At 43.5% G+C, this 18,554-nt stretch overlaps 1 protein-coding gene across 1 annotated transcript in view; it reads left to right on the top strand.

The window, feature by feature from the left end:
* Positions 1 to 18,554, top strand: part of SDC2 (syndecan 2) — a 129,368-nt gene that overhangs the window by 57,641 nt on the left and 53,173 nt on the right. The gene's annotated exons all lie outside the window — the stretch shown is intronic.

The following is an 18,554-nucleotide window of genomic DNA, read 5'->3' as shown; positions in this document are numbered from 1 at the left end:
GTGAGCTATCACTACTTGTGTTTCCCCAAACATGAAGGGTTAAGGAGGAAGGACGTTCCAAGAACCACAAATGCTCTTTGCTGCAGGTATGTGGCATGGTTCACCTTGATAGAGGGCTTCTTATCATCTTCAGGCAATCTGCAGCCCCCGGGGTGAGCAAATTGCTACTTTTTAACCTGTATTTTACCCAGACACTTCCATTTCACTTTGTTTCTTCTTGAAGTGGCAGGAATATTCCTGAAAAGTGAGGAGCTACTGGAAATAACTATGACCAGAAACAGACCAATGAAATTCCTGGCCAGAGCCTTCTGTTTAAATCATTTTTAACATTGAGAATTTGCTTTGCAATTAATATGAAACAAGGAGTTTGCAACTTTGAGGGACGTGCACTTTACTGTCTTGATGTCAATTTTGATGGTAAATAGGACCACATCAATAAAAAAGCTCTGACCCCAACTCTCTTTGGGAGACAGAACTTGGGAGACAGTGTTCACATGGAGTAGACATCATATTTAATGGGTTTTAGTAGCATATTGCGTATTGTGTAAAACTAAATTGAACTCAGATGTGCCTGTGTACCTTTTATCTCCTAGAGAGCAAATTATATCTGTCAGAAACATTTCTTGGGTAGTCAGAGTATAGGAATCTAAAAACTGATTGTTTAGCAGAACACTCTTATACTGAAACCGAGATAACTTAGTTTCTCAGGTAAACTTAGGAAAGTGTATTATTTAAAAACAATCTGGGGTATTGCCAAACTTATGCTGTATTTTCCTCCTTTGCGTTTTCCTCCCAACCTGAGCCTTTGACATGGAAAAACAAACAAAACCTTTTTTCCTCCCAACATTTACCTGTGTTTCCTAACTCTTGTGAGCAGCTTTGGTGGCTTTGAGGCTCTCCTGCAGGGTGTGGAATAGGTTGAGGTGAATAACAAAAATCTTAGTTGTAGATAGCCCTGAAAATGGGACAGAAATCTTTATCTTTGAAAATTGTCCACCAACTGCTGTGAACTGAGCAGCTTTTTTAGGCCTGTGAGCTGATGCCAGGGGAAAGTTCATCCCAAACAACAGTGACACTAGGACAGGTTAACACAGCTGATAGGTAGAACCAGTGTCCTTCACCTAATAGGCAAATCGAACCAGTAATTTAGGGGATGTTTAATAATTGTCCCTCTGTTTCTTCCTGTTTCAAGTGTCTTAATCAGGTTGTTATCCTGGTGCCTCCCATCAAGGAAAATATGGTTTGAAAAGTCCTCACATCAGTTTCTCTTCTGAGGGCTAGGGTAATAATTCATATATGCTTGCATTCCTTGAAATGGCTTTGTGGAGGGACTTAATAAGTATTATTGAATTTAATTTTTTTAAATTTAGTGAGCATTGTTTAAAACAAATAAAATCTATTACCTTATATTAGACCAGAGCTTAGAAACTTGTAATGTGGTGACATATGTACTCTTCCTTTAGCTGAAAGAAAAGAGTTAGAGTAACCTTTCTGATTCATCAGTTTTGAAATCCAGCTCACCTTTAAGACTACACTCTCTTTTAGGTTTGAAATTTTACACTTGGGTCTTTGGGTCTCCCTAGTAGTGTGCAGTACTTCCAGATACAGGCACCATAGATAGGCTGGGGACCTCTCTACTTATATGAAAATGGAAACCTAAAATGTTTGTCAAAGATCTCATCTTTACAAGTGAGTAAATAGAATGTAAAATGTAAAAATTAAAATCAAAAGGGGAGATGGGAGGGTTGTCCCAATCTCACGCTAGAATTTTGGTTATAGTTATAATCAAGCACTTGATAGAGAATGCTGACAGTCATTCCCAGAGATAGACAAATCCACTAAAAAGGAAAGTTTAATGGCCCACTGTGGAGACAGAGTCCCAGAGAGCAGTTTCCAGGCTCTCGGCCTCACATGGAAAGGTGCCGGTTTGGGTAGTAGATGGCTGTCAGCTGTGACTGGTTGGCCATCAGCTGTAACCAGTTAGCCACTGGACACTCATATAACTGCCATGACTGCGTTGGTTGGTTGGTTGGTTGGCAGGTGGAGAAGTGGACGGTGGGTTGTGGATCGTGTGGATCCTGCTTTGTGTGTGTCTCCAACCCAGCCGCCAGCGGGAGTGTGGTCGTATGACTCCCCTGTCTATGGCTCCGTGGGTGTTCCTTTTTGGCCTCACCATATCCTGCATTCTTATGTGGGGAGCGGGAGCTGAGACCCCGCATGACACCCCACGTGACACCAAGAGAAATATTATCTATTATTATCACTATTGACACAAGGACTTGTATCAAAGGTGCTCCTGAAACAAGGAGTTTTGATGCTCTCCAACATGTATGTACCACGTGTCCACTAACTAGGGCTGCTTCTCACCCAATGCACAGAGCCCTAGAGCCCTAGGGAATAACATAGTAAGACAAGTCCCCTGACCTCTGTTCTCCAGGAACTTTTCGTTAAACTAAAAATGTTCTATGGAAGTATACTACAGCGATTCTTATTTAAACAAGCCAATCATGAGAGTCCAGTGCTCTTGTGATTGTTCTTCACTGGCATCTGGAACCCCCAGGAGCCTTGGCGTGCGGGAGACCCTACTCGATCTGCCATTTGTTGTGCGACTCAGCCTGCGGGGTCTCTGGTCCTGCTCCCTACATAAGAACACAGGATATGGCTAGGCCAAAAAGGAATACCCACGGAGCCTTAGGTAGGGGAGTCATACCACTATAGTCTCACTGGTGGCACTATAGTCTCACTGGAGGCTGGAGTCACACAACCTGCAACATGCTGTCTGCTTTTCTGCCTGCCAACCGACCAACTGACTCGACTCCCTCACCCACCAACGCAGCCGCGGCAGTTATATCAGTGGCTAATTGGCTAACCGGTTACAGCTGACGGCCAACTAGCCACAGCTGACCCGAGGCAGCACCTTTCCATGTGAGGCTGAAAGCCTGGAAACTGCTCTCTGGGACTCTGTCCCCACACTCCTCCCCTACAGGGTCTCGCCTCACAATCTATGCAACAAGCGTCTTCTGCGAGGGACCCTGTGCAAGGAGCCTGGAGGTGAATGCAATATCCTGGACACAGCCAGGCTCTCTGGACACAGCCGGGTTTCTCAGGGCACCACCAGTCCTTCTGGGCACAGCCAGACTTTCTGGGCTTCTTAGGGTACCACCAGTCTCCTCCTGCCCTCCTGGCAGGCGGTACTGTCGCACTGTAACCCCGCCAGGGCTGTGGCAACACCTGAGGAGGGTGGAGAGCATGCCTGCGTGTCACTGCTTTCACCACCTGGATTCAGAGATGGAACTCTCCTACCGACGTCTGTAAGCTGAGGCCATGTAGCACGTCCACCCCTAGAATATACTCCAGAACGGGGGAGACATAAACCTTGTAGGTACGAAGGGGAAGCCTTCCTATACCCAGTGGTAAGGAAACAGCTTTCACAGTCACAGTCTTTCCTCCGTAGCCATCAATGCAGATTGCTGGTCCAGGGAACAGTTCTGGGTTCCCATAAACAAGACTGCAGTCTGTGCCAGTGTCAACTAGGGCCAAAACCCTCTGCACTTTAGAAGGGGACCAATGTATGGACAGTTCCACGTGGGGCCTCTGGTCCCTGCTCGTCCCCTCTGACCAGGTACCTTGGCCCCACCCCTAATCAAGCTGAAAGGTGTCGGCCTCAAGCGGCTGCATGAAGTCATGGAGGGACACGGGTCGCGCTTTCCCAGAATTCTCCTTTAGGCTTCTCTGGAATTGCTGTTCCGGACGCAACTGTTTCCAAAGTTCCAACAACAGTGCATTGCCTTCTCGGTCTATTTTTTCCCGATCGACCCCTGCTGCCACGAGATCACATATTACTCTCTGAGACCCGTGACCTCACCCCTTTACTTTTGATTTTGGCTTCCAGGTCTCAACTGCATGGACCTCCTGTCTTAACTTCCTTTGCCTTCGGCTTTCAACATCCACTAGGATGGCCATGGCAGTTGTAACTTCATGGATCCGTCGCCCCACATAGGGCGTGAGAATGGCAACCAGGGATCCAAAAGCACTCGCAGGTGCAGTATCCAAAAACATTTCATGCTGGCTGTAAAAAGCTCGTCATCCGGACCCTTCATATTAGGGTTGAACATAGCAAGTCTCACCCATTTCACGGATTATTTGAGTAAGTTCTGTATATGACTGCCATTGACTCACAGTGTCTGGCAGCTCGCCAGCCTGTCCCCATACTGTGCGTACCGCAGCCGTGAGCCACTCCATTAGAGAATGGTTGCCCTTGTTTTGGGCCAACCTATGACAGTTCTTTAACCTTTGTCACAGGGACGGATGCGGTGTCACAAAGACTAGCTTTTCCATCTCTCCTGGGGAGCAGAGAATGTTGTCTGCTCCCTCATCCCATAAACGTAATAACCAAGCCGAGACTGGCTCTCTAGGGCACTGTCTGTACCGCCTCCCCAGCTCCTGCAACTCAGTGGAAGTGTAAGGGGTGTAGGTTGTGAACTCAGTCACAGCTGGGTTGCCGGCAGCAACGCCGCCAGGACCCAAATGGGTTGCTCACGTTTTACCCTTTGCTTCAAGATTGGTGGGGTTTGGGGGTTGGGAGCTACATTGTCTCCACTTGCTTCCTCCGCCTCTGCCTCAGAGTCTCTCCACTGTGGGGCCCCTCTTGTAACAGGTAGTCCTGGGCTTCCAGCGCCTCCTACTGGGACACCTGGTCCGGCACCTGGGCCATTTCATTAAGCGCACTTTCCGTATTGAGACTCAAGGCCGTGAGGAACATCCAGCCCACGCGGCCGGCTGTAGCCTTCGCCTCCTCTGGCAACCGCTCAGCCAGAGCCTACAGGGCCCTCTCCACACTGGCCGGAGAGCCGTCCATGTCCTCCCACCCCTCCTAGGGGGTCCAACTCCTGAGAACAGTGGCCACCGCACACCACACACTGTGTGGGGCCCACCTGTCCTCCTGCCCAGAGTCAGACTCCTTTCCTACCTGGTCGGAATCTTGCTCGCTGTGCCAGGTGTCTGAGTGGGTGGAGAAGCCATCACAGGAACGGCACGGATGTTGGTTCGAACAACCTATCCTGTCCAGGGGTGGGTCCGTACGTGGACCCAGGGACCCAAAACGGGGGTGGCACAGACCACCACCCTCGCCAAGTGGGGTGCCTACTTGGAGCAACGTAGCACCCTTAGTTCAAGCCCTTTGAGCACAGAGCTACAACAGGTGCTGGGGCCTGTGGAGCTTGTAGCCCAGGCTGAGCCAAGCGCTCTGCCTAGAGGGGAGGACTTGGAGCCCTCACCCTGCAAAGAAGGACAGTCCCCAGTACCTGAGGATGCCGGGTTTACCGATGGTTCTAGCCGAGGGGCTGCAGCTGTTTGGATGGCTATTGGTGTGCAGCCCAAAACAGACACCATTTGGTTTGATACCGGGACAGCCAGAGTAGCCAGTGGGCTGATCTACGGGCTGTGTGGATGGTAATCAGCCACGAGCCCGGGCCCCTAGTTATTTGTACTGACAGCTGGGCGGTGTTCCGGGGCCTAACGTTGTGGCTCCCTACGTGGAAACACCAAAACTTGTTGGTAGGACACCGTCCACTGTGGGGTCAAGCCATGTGGCAGGACCTCTGGGACCTAGGGCAAAGAATGGGGGTGACCCTAATGCATGTCACAGATCACTCCCCCTTAGTGTCCCCAGGTAACGATGAAGCAGACGCCCTAGCGCGGGTACGATGGTTAGAGCGGGCTCCTGCCACTGATGTGGCCCATTGGCTGCATAGGAAATTGCAGCATGCTGGAAGCCTAACCATGTGGCAGGTGAGCAGACGCTAGGGTCTGCCTTTGAAATGGCAGGAGATAGCAGATGCTTGCTATAACTGTGCCATCTGTGCCCAGGACAGCCCCCAAAGGCGGAGGCTCCCCTGGGAGACACAGCATATTACGCGAGGGAGGGTGCCACTCACTCGCTGGCAAGTGGATTACATTGGACCCCTGCCTAAGGCCTGCAATGCTATGTATGCGTTCACAGCAGTGGACACTGCTACGGAGTTGATGTTTGCTTGGCTGTGTCCGGCTGCGGATCAGCGGCATACAGTGGTCGCTCTTACACGGCTGTTCGCTCTCTATGGGCGCCCCCAAGTCATTGAAAGTGACGGTGTCGTGCGGGAGACCCTGCTCGCTGCGCCATTTGTCATGCAGGAGACCCTGCTCGCTGCGCCATTTGTCGGGCGCGGAGGCCTTCTCCCCGTGCCATCTTTCAGGCGGGGCGGCCTGCGGGGTCTCTGCTCCCGCTCCCCACACAAGAACGCAGGATATGGTGAGGCCGAAAAGGAACACCCACGGAGCCACAGGTAGGGGAGCCACACCACCACGGTCTCACTGGAGGCTGGACCCACCGGACGCCGACCTGCCGTCCGCTTTTCCGCCAACCAACCGACTGACGACTCTCCTCTACTCTCTCCTCTGTTCCTCTCTCTCGGCTCTCCTCTTCCGCTCTCTTCGGCTCTGCTCGGCTCTTCGGCAATCCTCGTAGCCGCAGCAGTTATACCAGCGGCCAATCGGCCAACCGGCCACAGCCGACGGCCATTCACCACCCGAGCCAGCACCCCTCCACGTGAGGCCGAGAGCCTGTAAACTACTCTCTGGGGCTTTGTCCCCACAGACGGGTACCCATTTTACAGGACAAGAAGTGCAGCGCTGAGCTGCCAGGATGGACGTGCAATGGTTGTTTCATACCCCATATAACCCACAAGCAGCTGGCATGATTGAACGCTACAATGGCCTTTGAAGCAAGGCCTCCGGGTGTCAAAACACCCTCCCACAATGCGTGACTGAGCCTCGCGTCTATGGGATGTACTGAGAATCCTGAATGAGAAACCACGGAAGGGAGGGCCCGCACCAGTAGAAGCTCTGCTACATGGAACGGCCGCTCCCATTCAATTACAAGTTACCACCAGTGAGACTCTGTTAAAGCCAGGCTATGGCAGGAATGGAAACATTTTGCTGCCATCACCCACATGCTTGAAAGCAGGGGAACGGCAGCAATGAACTTGGCCCTGGCAGGTCAAAAGCCCCCACTGTCGGTGGTTGGACCTGATAGCCCCATGGGGGGCCGGTTTGACTCATGGTTTGCAAGTGACGCCAGGGGTGGTGGCTGAGTGGCCACTGCAAGTGACTGTAGTATACGGAAGTCCTGACACTGGGATGATTTTGCGGGGAACCTATGTGCTCTCATTATGGCCTATTATGGGGTCTCCTTTTCTGTTACATGTTGAAACTACGCAAGGGACCCCAAACACTGCCATAAAGTTCAGGTACCACAAACCGGAAAAGGTGCCAGTGGCAGCAACCCTTCTTTCCCAGGACAAAAAGCTAGCGTGTATCCTCCCAGATGGAAGGAGTTTGCCATTGTTGGTTCCTAAGACTACTGTTTCTTTCCATCCGTAGGTGCCAGGGACGCTCATGGAAGATGCTTGTCACGTAAATTGTGAGGCGAGACACTGTAGGGGTGGAGTGTGGGGACAGAGTCCCAGAGAGCAGTTTCCAGGCTCTCAGCCTCACGTGGAAAGGTGCTGGCTCGGGTAGTAGATGGCCGTCAGCTGTGGCTAATTGACCATCAGCTGTTACCAGTTAGCCAATTAGCCCCTGATACAACTGCTGCAGCTGTGCTGGAGAGTCGGGAGTGGAGTTGAGTAGAGTTGGTCGGTTGGCAGGCAGAAAAGCGGACGGCAGGTTGCGGGTCGTGTGACTCCAGCCTCCAGTGAGACTATAGTGGTACAACTCCCCTACCTATAGCTCCCTGGGTGTTCCTTTTTGGCCTCACCATATCTTGTGTTCTTATGTGGGGAGCGGGACCAGAGGCCCCACAGGCCACCCCACACAACAAATGGCGCAGCGAGCAGAGTCTCCTGCACGACAGTAGGGATGTCAGAATAGTAGGTGACTCTCCCTGGGGAACTCTGTTTGGTTCAAGCCAAGCCCTGTTACCTTGGGGAGGGTTTCTTTGGCCCACACCTAAGCAGGTAGGGTAGGTACAGAGAGATAACTGTGACAGCCTTGCTGTGGGTTGCATAACAGTCCTCCTATAAGTTCCAAGAAATTCACGTGTCACCCAGTGAATGGGATTAAGTGAGAGAATCTGCCTGCAGTTATAATTTGCCTAATCAAACCCATCTCCTCTTCCTAGAACAGTATAAAACAGACTACTTCTTCAGTAAAGAATTACTAGTAACTAACACTTAATGTAGTGCTTACTTACTGTGAGCCAAGCACCAATTCTAAGCAGTCTGCATATGTAGTCATGGAATCCTCACAACATCTTATGAGGCAGGTTACACTATTATTAGCCCCACTTTACAGGTGAGGAAACCAGAGGACTTAAGTAACTTTCCCAAGGTCCGCGTGGTGGTGGAACCAGGAATAAACCCCACCATGTAGCTGGAAAACCCTTCCCTTAACCTCTCATACCTCTCATCGCCAACTGCAAGCTAGTTTCAGGGTGGTTAATTTGGAGTCTGATAGGCTTTTCAGGTGATTTGAGTTTGATCATTTATGAGAGCAGGCAAGTCATTTTCTGAGAGCTCATCCGTCGGTAGGACCTAGTGCTGTGGGAGTTTCTCTTTCCCCTCTGGCTCCAACCCCCAGGGACTTGGTGCCAAGTCCTCTTGTGCCCATTTCTTTTTTCTTGGAATAGATTTTTCTCTGATATCTACATCTTCCTGCACATCTTTTCTTCTCTTCCTCCTTCCTTTTTCTTAAACAAGGTCAGCCTGTGTTCACTCTTGGGGTATGTTCCCCGTGAATCAGGGACTTGACTTGCTTGCAGGGGGAGGTGCCAGTTCTTGCTACTCTCTCAACAGCTTGAATTCCTCCCAGTTTGGGGAAAGTAACAAATTACAGCATTCTTCAACAGAAGCAGTGGCACATTGATGTGCACCGTGTTTCCCCCAAAATAAGACCTAACCGGAAAATAAGCCCTAGCATGATTTTTCAGGATGTTCGTAATGTAAGCCCTATCCTAAAAATAAGCCCCAGTTAAGATCGTCAGCCGGACAGATGCATTTAGTACATCCGTTGCAACTCACGACGGACGTATTGAATTATAAAATAATAATATTAATATATAAATAAATAATATTATTGACATTAATACTTAAAATAAATGATAATATAAATTAAAATTAAGTATTTGTAAATCCTCAAGCGGTGCCTTTGGACGAGAGATAAACGCTTATGTAAACAGATGAACAGGTGACTTATTGCTGAATGACCAATTGGAGTACAGACACAACACACAATGGCACCTCGAATAACATGCGCACTTGATAATGAACGGACGTGTCTGTGTCTAATATGAATCTTCATAATTCAATATGTCGTGTGTTGTAATGGACGTACTTAATGCACTCATGTGAAATAAGTAAATGTTTTCTGAATTTTGGTGCCTGCAATTTTTTGTCACTTTTGTGTGGACCATCATTCTTAACTGTCATCATTTTTGTTGCCATTCCTGTCTCGTAAGTCTTCAGTTAACACTTGATTTAATGGTAGATTTAAAGGGAATAATATTTTGACCCCCAGACAAAATGAGTGCAAAAAGAAATAGCTGTTCTGTGGAGTGCAAGAAAGGAATCATGGAGGGCTTCTGGGGCAAGAATCTTATGGCTTTCTGCAAAGAGAAGACATTGGATCTCCGAATGGTCCGAAAATGGCAAGCAGAGTATGATAACCTCAGTCAACAGGTGGATGAGGGAAATGCTAAGAAGCACAAGTGTGGATCAGGTCGGCAACCATTATTTTCTGAGCTGGAAGATATCATCTGTGAATGTATTGCTGACAGGAGAGCAAAGGCTTTGGTTGTGCGCAGGGCTGATATTTAAGCATTTGCCCTTGCAATGGCACCACAGTTAGAAATATCCCCAGAAGAATTCAAAGCATCACAACATTGGCTGGATGGCTTTCTTCCGCGATATGAACTGTCTCTAAGATCAACAACACTGTTCAAGCTGGAAGATACTGAAGTTATTAAACGTGCACTTGCATTCAAATCCTTTGTTGATGGCATCGACTTTTCTAAATATACCAACTTTCCAACATGATTGCTGTGGATGAAACTGCAGTGTTTATGGGCCAAGGATCTCAAACAACAATTGATCAGAGGGGTGTCTCGTCAATCTGCATTCCCTCCACTGGTTACGAAAGTGCACATGTTACCTGTATTTTGGCAATTCATCTGGATAGAAAGAAAGCCCACCTCTAATCATCATTAAGGGCAAGAAAGATAAAGTTGAATGTGTTTCAGGCCTTTATGTTCTTGAAACCGAAAAAGCCTGGTGCACACAAGCAGTTATAAGGACGCGGGTCGATTTAACGCTGCTACTTGTTTTGCAAGGTGGCCAAAGAGGTCTGCTAGTCTGGGATTCAGCCAGCACTTACCTTGCTAAAGACATGAAGAACTTCCTTGCAGAGAGAAGAATAAATCAAATAATGATTCCCGCTGGAATGACTGCCTATCTCCAGATTCTTGATATTGCAATAAACAAGCCATTCAAGGACCATTTGTGCATGGAAATCAATGACTGCATTGAAAATAGAATGGAGAGAAATCAGTGTGGAAACTTTGTGAAGCCTAGCCTGCAAGAGGTCGTGACTTGGGTGAAGAATTCATAGGAGTAAAATCACTGAAGCTGTGTTGCCAATGCACTACGAGCAGGCTACATGGACAGGAAGTGCTCATTTAAGGAGAACTCTGTTGCTGGACATGAGAGATTGGGGCCAATGGTTCTACAGGAAATGGAGTCGCAAGAAATTCAACCCGAATTCGGGCTTTGGAGACTTATGATGATGTTCCAGAAGAAGATGACATGACTGTATTTGAATAAATGTAGATTTTTGTACATGAATAAATGTAGATTGTTGTACATGAAAAAATAAGACATCCCCTGAAAATAAGCCCTAATGCATCTTTTGGAGCAAAAATTAATATGAGACCCGGTCTTATTTTCAGGGAAGTACGGTATTTATCTTGCCTCTCTTGATGTTGCTCTGCTCCAGCTAGGCTTAGCCCAAACCACTGCTTTACCCAGAACTTATTCCAGTTAATGTCTCAGCCACCAGGTGAAATGAGGAATGAGATACAGATTCTAATAGTATCTGATATAAAACTCTAACTTGTTTTGACTCTGAGCTCCATCTTGGGACTACATTCTATCCAGAGGCCCTGAGGAACTTTTTCCCTTCTGTTTTTATATATTAAAGTTCTCTAATTATATTCTATGTTATTGATTTTGGCAAATGTTTGTTTCAAAATTGAGAGCGAAGTAAAGGGTATAAGTTTACAGTATGCTGTGTTGTGGCTGTGCATTTGTCTGAATTCTATCCAATGTCTAAAAGAAAGGAATTCTATCAAGCCATAATCGTTTGACATAAAATCAATTTACATTTTGCCTTTTTTAAAAGGGTTGATTTAATACAGTTTGTGTTTGCATATCTAAGAGAGTTTATTCTGATTCAAGCTCATTATAAAGTCCTAAATTTTACTTAAACAAAATTTTCTAATAGTCCCTACTTACAGGCTGTCTTCCTCTTCCTCAAGATTAGAAGAGACAAAGGACTTTAAGTTATTGTCACTAACATAACATATAATTAAAAGTAGTTTTATACTGTTTTGAAGCCTATTAGTTTTGTTTTGCGGTTATGCTGTTCTTTAGAAGGGACACTTTACATTCCCTTCAGTGTATTTAGTTAACTTTTCAGAGTATCATTCCCTCCCCCCCACATTTAGAGGACTAAATGATGAAATTCCTGTGGAGTCTTGAAGCATCTTGCCTTTCTTAAGGAGTAATGTTTCTCCAGTTCATTAAGCTTATAAGAGTTTTCTGGTATTGAATGAAAAAGAATTTTAGGTATTTCAGGAATTTCTGAATAGCTATTATATAATCAGACTGATGAAAAGAAAACAGTTTTAAATGTGGCGTTCTGTGTAACACAAGTTTCAAATTTTAAAAATGATGCCAAAATTGGGCACCCTTGTTTAACAAAATGCTCTTTCACCCTGAGGGAGAAATTGCTGAAAGGCATAAAATAAGTTTCACTTGATAAATATTTGAAAGAAAAATGTGTTTTGTCAGGCATACATTTTAAATAGACCCAACCCCAATAAACCACTATTAATTTGGTACTAATTTCAGAAAATTTGAATTACAGGCATTCAGTTTTGTTAGCTAATCTACAAATACGTATTCTATCCAGGTTGTATATGAGAATGTGTTTTTATAAAATTTTATACTGTTTTATTATTTTGATTTTTTAAATAATGTTTTGAAGATACCAATAGCATATGGTATTATAACTATAAATAACCTAGAAGTAATTTTTTAACATATAAATAGTCCAAACACGTTTTTTTGTGTGTCAGGGATATGTCTACCGAGTTACTACTCTTGCTAAGTTTGATTGCTATAAAGCTTCCTTTTAGGAAGCAATCAGGGTAACAGGAAGTTGTAGAGATAAGCTAAGCTCACACCAACAGCAGTCTTAGAGCAACTGGCACTTTTTCCTTTCTTGCGGTTTTTTGGCAGCGGTAAGTGCACACACCAATAACAGTAGATAATACAGCCATTTATCTATTGTGTAGAACCACAAATGCTTCTCTATGTGCTTTATTGCACTACTTTAGAATATTGCCTTCAGACCACAGGAGCCATTTATACTTCAACTTATTTATGTTCAATTTTACACAAAGATTCATAATCTGTCTGTCTGGTTTGGCTGCAAGTGCTCCATATAACAAGGTGATTGACTGGTTGATGACACACAATTCTGGATTTCTACCAGGGATATTTTTTCTAAGGAGGTTTACATGGTGATTATTTAAAATATAAGATCCTGGTGTACTGAACTATAATGTATAAGTATCCAAGCAGCCTGCCATCTATCTGTAAAGGGTCATAGGAGAGGTTAGCTTCCAAATTATAATATTCCTGAGTTTTCTGAATATCATTCCCTTCAGTGAAGCTCAAGTCTGAGAGTATTACTCTTTTAAAATGATTATATCTTTGGGCACATGTTTCTTAATTTGTCTCAGATTTTAAAAGGAAAAAAGATTTTATGCAGGTCGTGGTTTATTTTCCAGTATTTAATTTTTAAAAATTATAATCTTATAATGCTATTTTGCCAAACACTTTACAACACTTTGACTTATTTCATTCCTCACAAGAGTGCTCTGAGATAGGTGTTGGAACCTTCTGTTGACATACACTGAGTAGGACAGAGGTCACACCTAACATTGTGTGGTACCCACCTTGTTCTTGAATTGGGACTTGGGACTTGGGTTCACTTTGGATCCTGTCCGTTTTGCAATCTACCACACAAAGCTTTTTTTTCTCTTCTTTTTTATGTTAAGATAAAAACATATCCTTAGCAAGGCGCTACAGGTCTGGCCTCTGCCTCCTCCTGTGTCTTCTCACCCTGGTTTGCCTGCTCTTCTGCTGTTCAGCCTGTGGTTTGCTTTTCAGCCTCTCCTATGGTCCCAGCTTCCTCCCTCCAGGGGCTTCTGCATTAGCTGCGCTCGTCTTTATGGAACTCTCTTCCTACCCCATGCTTCTTTTTCTTCCTCCTGTCCTTCTTCGCCTAGTTAAGGCCTATTCGTTCATCAGGCCTCAGCGCAAGTCTTTTTTGATCTACCTCCCCCACCTTACACTCATAATTTCACTCCTCCTTGGAAGCACTTACTTCTACAGTTTATTTTTGTGGCACTTGGTTGTCTCCCCTCATTAGACCAAGCTCCAGAGAATGGGGACTTTGTCTACTTTTGCATTCTGTGTTATAACTGGGGAAGTAAGTCCCCTTTGTGGGGTCTTTAAGGATCATTACAACATGGCTCCCGGGATTACATTCGGAGAAGCATATAAATGTAATGGAGTTATTTTACTCACAGGTTCTAGAAGAGGGAGGCAATGTGAACCATGCAGGGAGGGGCACCCAGAGAACCTGCTCAGCCAAGCAAATGGGGAACTGAGTCAGAGTGTGGTCCCTTGGCAAGTTCCTTTATTGGGGTTGGGGGAGTACACAAGCAAAAGGATTGAGGGGATTTCATTGAATGTCAGTAGGAGAGACCAGAGAGGGCAAGAAGGGGAACTTGTCACAAGAACCAGCCTTATCATACTGGTGCAGCTAATTGGCTGGGCATGGTGTTGACAGCCTGTTTGTGGGGATGTTGAGGCATGAGGAAACTAGGAAGTTTTAAAAATTTACAGTACATACCCGTTATGTTCTCAGCCCCTAGAGTGGTATCTAGCACAGAAGGTCTCAGGTATCAGGATGAACGAATGATACAGACTTTGTTTTGTCTCCTTTCTTAGACCATTAGAATCGTGGGGAGTTCATGGGATTCAGTTAGTGTCCATTAAGAGTAGCTGGGATAGCACTCAGCTAGATTTGAACAAATGAGGAATGCTTTGTTTTGTTTAGTTCTGACTCCAGTCAATTAACCAATACTTACTGAACACGAAGTGCTCTAGCTCTGTTGTCTTTTTTCCTCCATGTTAGCATTTTCTCATGTTTACAGAGCAATGAGAATGATTCAAGTAGCTGCTCGAAGCCACCCGGTAAAAGTAGGCAGATAATAAATAATAGTATTTATTTAGAGGAGCTGCACAAACATTTAAACACAAATGTATGTCACTGTTAGAATTTAATAATGTAGGCTACATTTGAAAAATTTTCCCTTTGGTTTATAATACTTCATGATCTTGGAAGTTTTCAGAGAATGAGGCCACTTCTCAGTTACTCCTGACAAAATTTACTCTTCAAATTTTATAGCATTTTCTGCACCAATGTCCTTCCTTTGTTCGTTTCTCAAACTCCCTTTGTTGACCCTGCAAGTTGAGGCATTCATACAAATTTACATACTACTTTGTCTGCTGCACAGAAGGTTTGAGATAGTGTAAATTTTCTCTTTGTCTAAGAATAGTATATTTCTAGCTTGGGCTATAATAAATTGTTAATCTTAGTGAAAGTTAGCTAGACATTAACTTCTTCTTGAGCTTGATTGTTAAATTATAGTTTGTTTGGATTGAGTTCTCAGAATATCCCACATACACAGATATTCAAGTGTGATTAAGTGACATACTTGGAAGTCAAACTTGACTATAAAGTTTATGGTTTGGATTATTTTTGTAATGTTATTTCAGATTTCCTACCATCATATTCCTCTCTTTGGGGCTGATAATTTGAGAAGTTAACTACATATAAACCAGCGTTAGTAAGAAATTTTATATTTAAAAGAAAAAGAAACTAAACATGGAAATTACTCCTTCTCTGGCTACACCACTGCCCCCACCCCATGGACACACATTTTTAACTACTTTTAGGATTGTGCCAATTAAATATTTTGCCATGTACCTGGTCAGTTGGTGTGTATATGAGAATGGTGCCATTTCTTGCTGAACAATATTTTTCTCTCTTTGATACTTGCCTTAAACCCAAGAACACAGTAGCTGTGTTGTGTAGTACGAAGGTCCTAGAATGCCAGGCTGGGATTTTTTAAAGGAAGATACATAAGTACAGGAGGAATGCAAGTGCATTAAACTGATCCTGAGGATAGATGTCAGGGCGTGTCTAAACCATGTCCACATTTAGCGTACTTTGTAAATAAAGCCCATAATTGGTACGTATGAGTAGTTAGAGCAGTTCTAATTGCATGAAACCTGTCTGAGAGAAGGATCCATTCTGTTCTTGGCAGTTGAAGAGATTATAAGTGTAGGGTAGAGCTGTGTGTCATTTTAGAAATGGTTTGCTCTAGGGTCCAGACATGCTGCTGTGGTGGGTGGAGACAGGGTGAGAGGAAAATAGCTGGACTTGCTCTCGTTCTTGGGAAAGGAGAAGGGGATTTGTGATTCTGGCTCAAGATTTGGGTAGCCAGGAGCAATGCTCACGCAAAAGAGCTGGCTGATGGTGGTTTTGTGGTCAGCAACTGATGGGCCTTCATTGGTAGGTGTGTTGCCTGTTTAGGCACTTGTTTTAGTGGTTTGTCTTTGTCTTCAATTATATCCTTGACACACAGGGAGGAGATCGTTTCAAAGTAAACATAACGATGAAGAATTTCTGAATTTTATCTCCTGAGATTGGCTTAGGGTTCTTTGACTAAGTTCCTGACACTTAATTGGTTCTCTGAAATATAGATTTATTGAATGAATGAATGTGATTTCTAAAAGGCTAAGTCCATATAAATCAAATATCCATTTTTTGAAGCATTTCTATAAATCAAATGAAACTAAGCAATATATATATTTGTAAAACCTCAGTGGAAAATGCTTAAATCATACATTATCTTAAAAGTCACATGTAATTTCTAAATTAGTTCACAGATTGCTAGTAGAGGAACTAGTTTATTTTTAGACCTATTTTTGCTTGACATTAAAAATGGGGAGTAAATCTTCTCATGGTAACTTAATGACTAAGTTATCTACTTTATGCTCAGTTCTGGGCAAGGAGGTTGCTATATGGGACTTTCACAAGGAATAACGGTGGAAACAAGGTTCCCATATTTAGCACATGGGCTAATAGGGACTAGGTGAGGTATGATGACGTGAGAGAGGCAAGTCAAGGCTGAATGGCCAAGAAGGAGGTGAAATTTGATGTGGGGCTTAAAAGATTTAGGAGTTTGACAGCTAGAGAGGAGAAAGGAAGGGATTGCTGGGACATCGCCACTATTTCAGAGATGGGAGTTGAGGGTGGGACACTGAGGTAAGTGATGACTTTGAGGTTATTATAAAAGGGGAAATGAGGGTGGACTGTGGAGCCATGCAGAGGATTTTGGGCTTAATAAGTAGTAAGAGGGCATTGAAGATTTCTGAAAAGAGAAGTAGAATAAAACTGCGGTTCAAAGATAAGCTTGATTTGCTATGTTCATGAGTACTTCTCATGACATTAGTATAATTTGCAATTTCTGTAAACATATACCAGATATTGTCTCTTATAGGTTTTGGCCTACATTTTTAGCCTAATATACGATCAATAATGATTCAGTGACTAAACCTTTCTAAGGATTAGGTTTTTGTCTCAATTTTTATACTTCTCTAAGTTAGAGTGCAATTCTGTTCTACAAGAGGGGAATTAGATGAAACTCAAGAGTTCTCAAGACATTCTAACCAAGTTGGAATTAACCCAGGAATAGTAAGCCAACTTTTCCAGTTACTACTGGACTGCCTAATGTGAAATGAATTTTAGATACTTGGAGAAACAAAACACCAAAGGCTTCATATAAAACCAAATGTTAGTTTTAAAGTTAGTGTTAATTTTAATCTAAAAGATGGCAAAATATAAAAAATTCACCCCCCGCAATTTTCAGTTGATTTTTTACAGCTTTATTGAGATATAATTCACACACCATACAATTTATCTATTTAAAAAGTATACAACTCAATGGTTTTTAGTGTATTTAGTGTTGTGCAACCATCACCACAATCTAATTTTAGAACTTTTTCATCACCCCCACCCCGAAAAAAACCTGTATCCATTAGCAGTCACTCTCCCCACTCTACAGTTCTCACTTATCTCTTCCTCCTTCCCCCAGCTCTAGTCCAGTTGATGTCTTTTTAAATAGTATTTTATCAATTGTTACCATGGATTTTGATGACAGAAGACCTAGATTCAATCCCCAGCTTATTAGTAGTATGACCTTGAGAACATTTCTGCAACAGCATAGATGGGCCTAGAGGGTATTGTGCTGAGCAGAGTAAGTCAGACAGAGAAAGACAAATGCCATACGATTTATCTGTGGAATCTAAAGAACTAAATAAACAAACATACAAAACAGAAAAACTCATAGATATATAGAGAACATTTTGATGGTAGCCTGTTGGGAGGAGGGTTGGGGAGATGAAAAAGTAGAAGGGATTAAGAAGTACAAATTGATATTTATAAAATAGTCATGAGGATGTAAAGTATAGCATAAGGAATATAGTTAATAATATTGTAATAACTATGTATGGTGTCGGATGGATACTAGATTTATCAAGTGATCAATTTGTAAGTTATATAAATGTCTAATCACTATGTTGTACACCTGAAACTAATATAATGTTATATTATCTATAACATTATATATATGTAACTATAATTAAAAAATTAAAAATTGTTTTTAAAATTTCTTAACTTTGTAAAGTCTTTCTGTATTTTTAAAACATGGTTAATATCTATTTCACAGCTTGTTGTGATGATTAAGGGATATTTATATAAAAGTGCTTTTTGTTAAGTGCTGTATGCATTCATTATTCTACAGGGGTGTGTAACTGAATTATTAAAGGGTCTCAAATATTAATCTTTAAAATAGTTGGAACACAATGGAATGTATAACAAATGTTTGGCTATGAAAGAACAGATTTTATGTTTTTAAGGCTATGATTTTATTATTTATGTGACTTTAGGGTTTGACGTTTAAGGTAGAAGTTTTTCTGGATTTCCCTGTAGAACTTAGTATATAGTACTTATGGTATTTTTGGATCACAAACCTCTTTGAGAATTTGATGAAAGCTATGCACATATACTTGATTTTATTAAAGAAAACCAGGAGGTTAACA

The sequence above is a fragment of the Rhinolophus sinicus genome, linkage group LG12, assembly GCF_036562045.2.
Source record: "Rhinolophus sinicus isolate RSC01 linkage group LG12, ASM3656204v1, whole genome shotgun sequence".
Lineage (NCBI taxonomy): Eukaryota > Metazoa > Chordata > Mammalia > Chiroptera > Rhinolophidae > Rhinolophus > Rhinolophus sinicus.
This window is presented reverse-complemented; position numbering and strand designations above follow the sequence as displayed.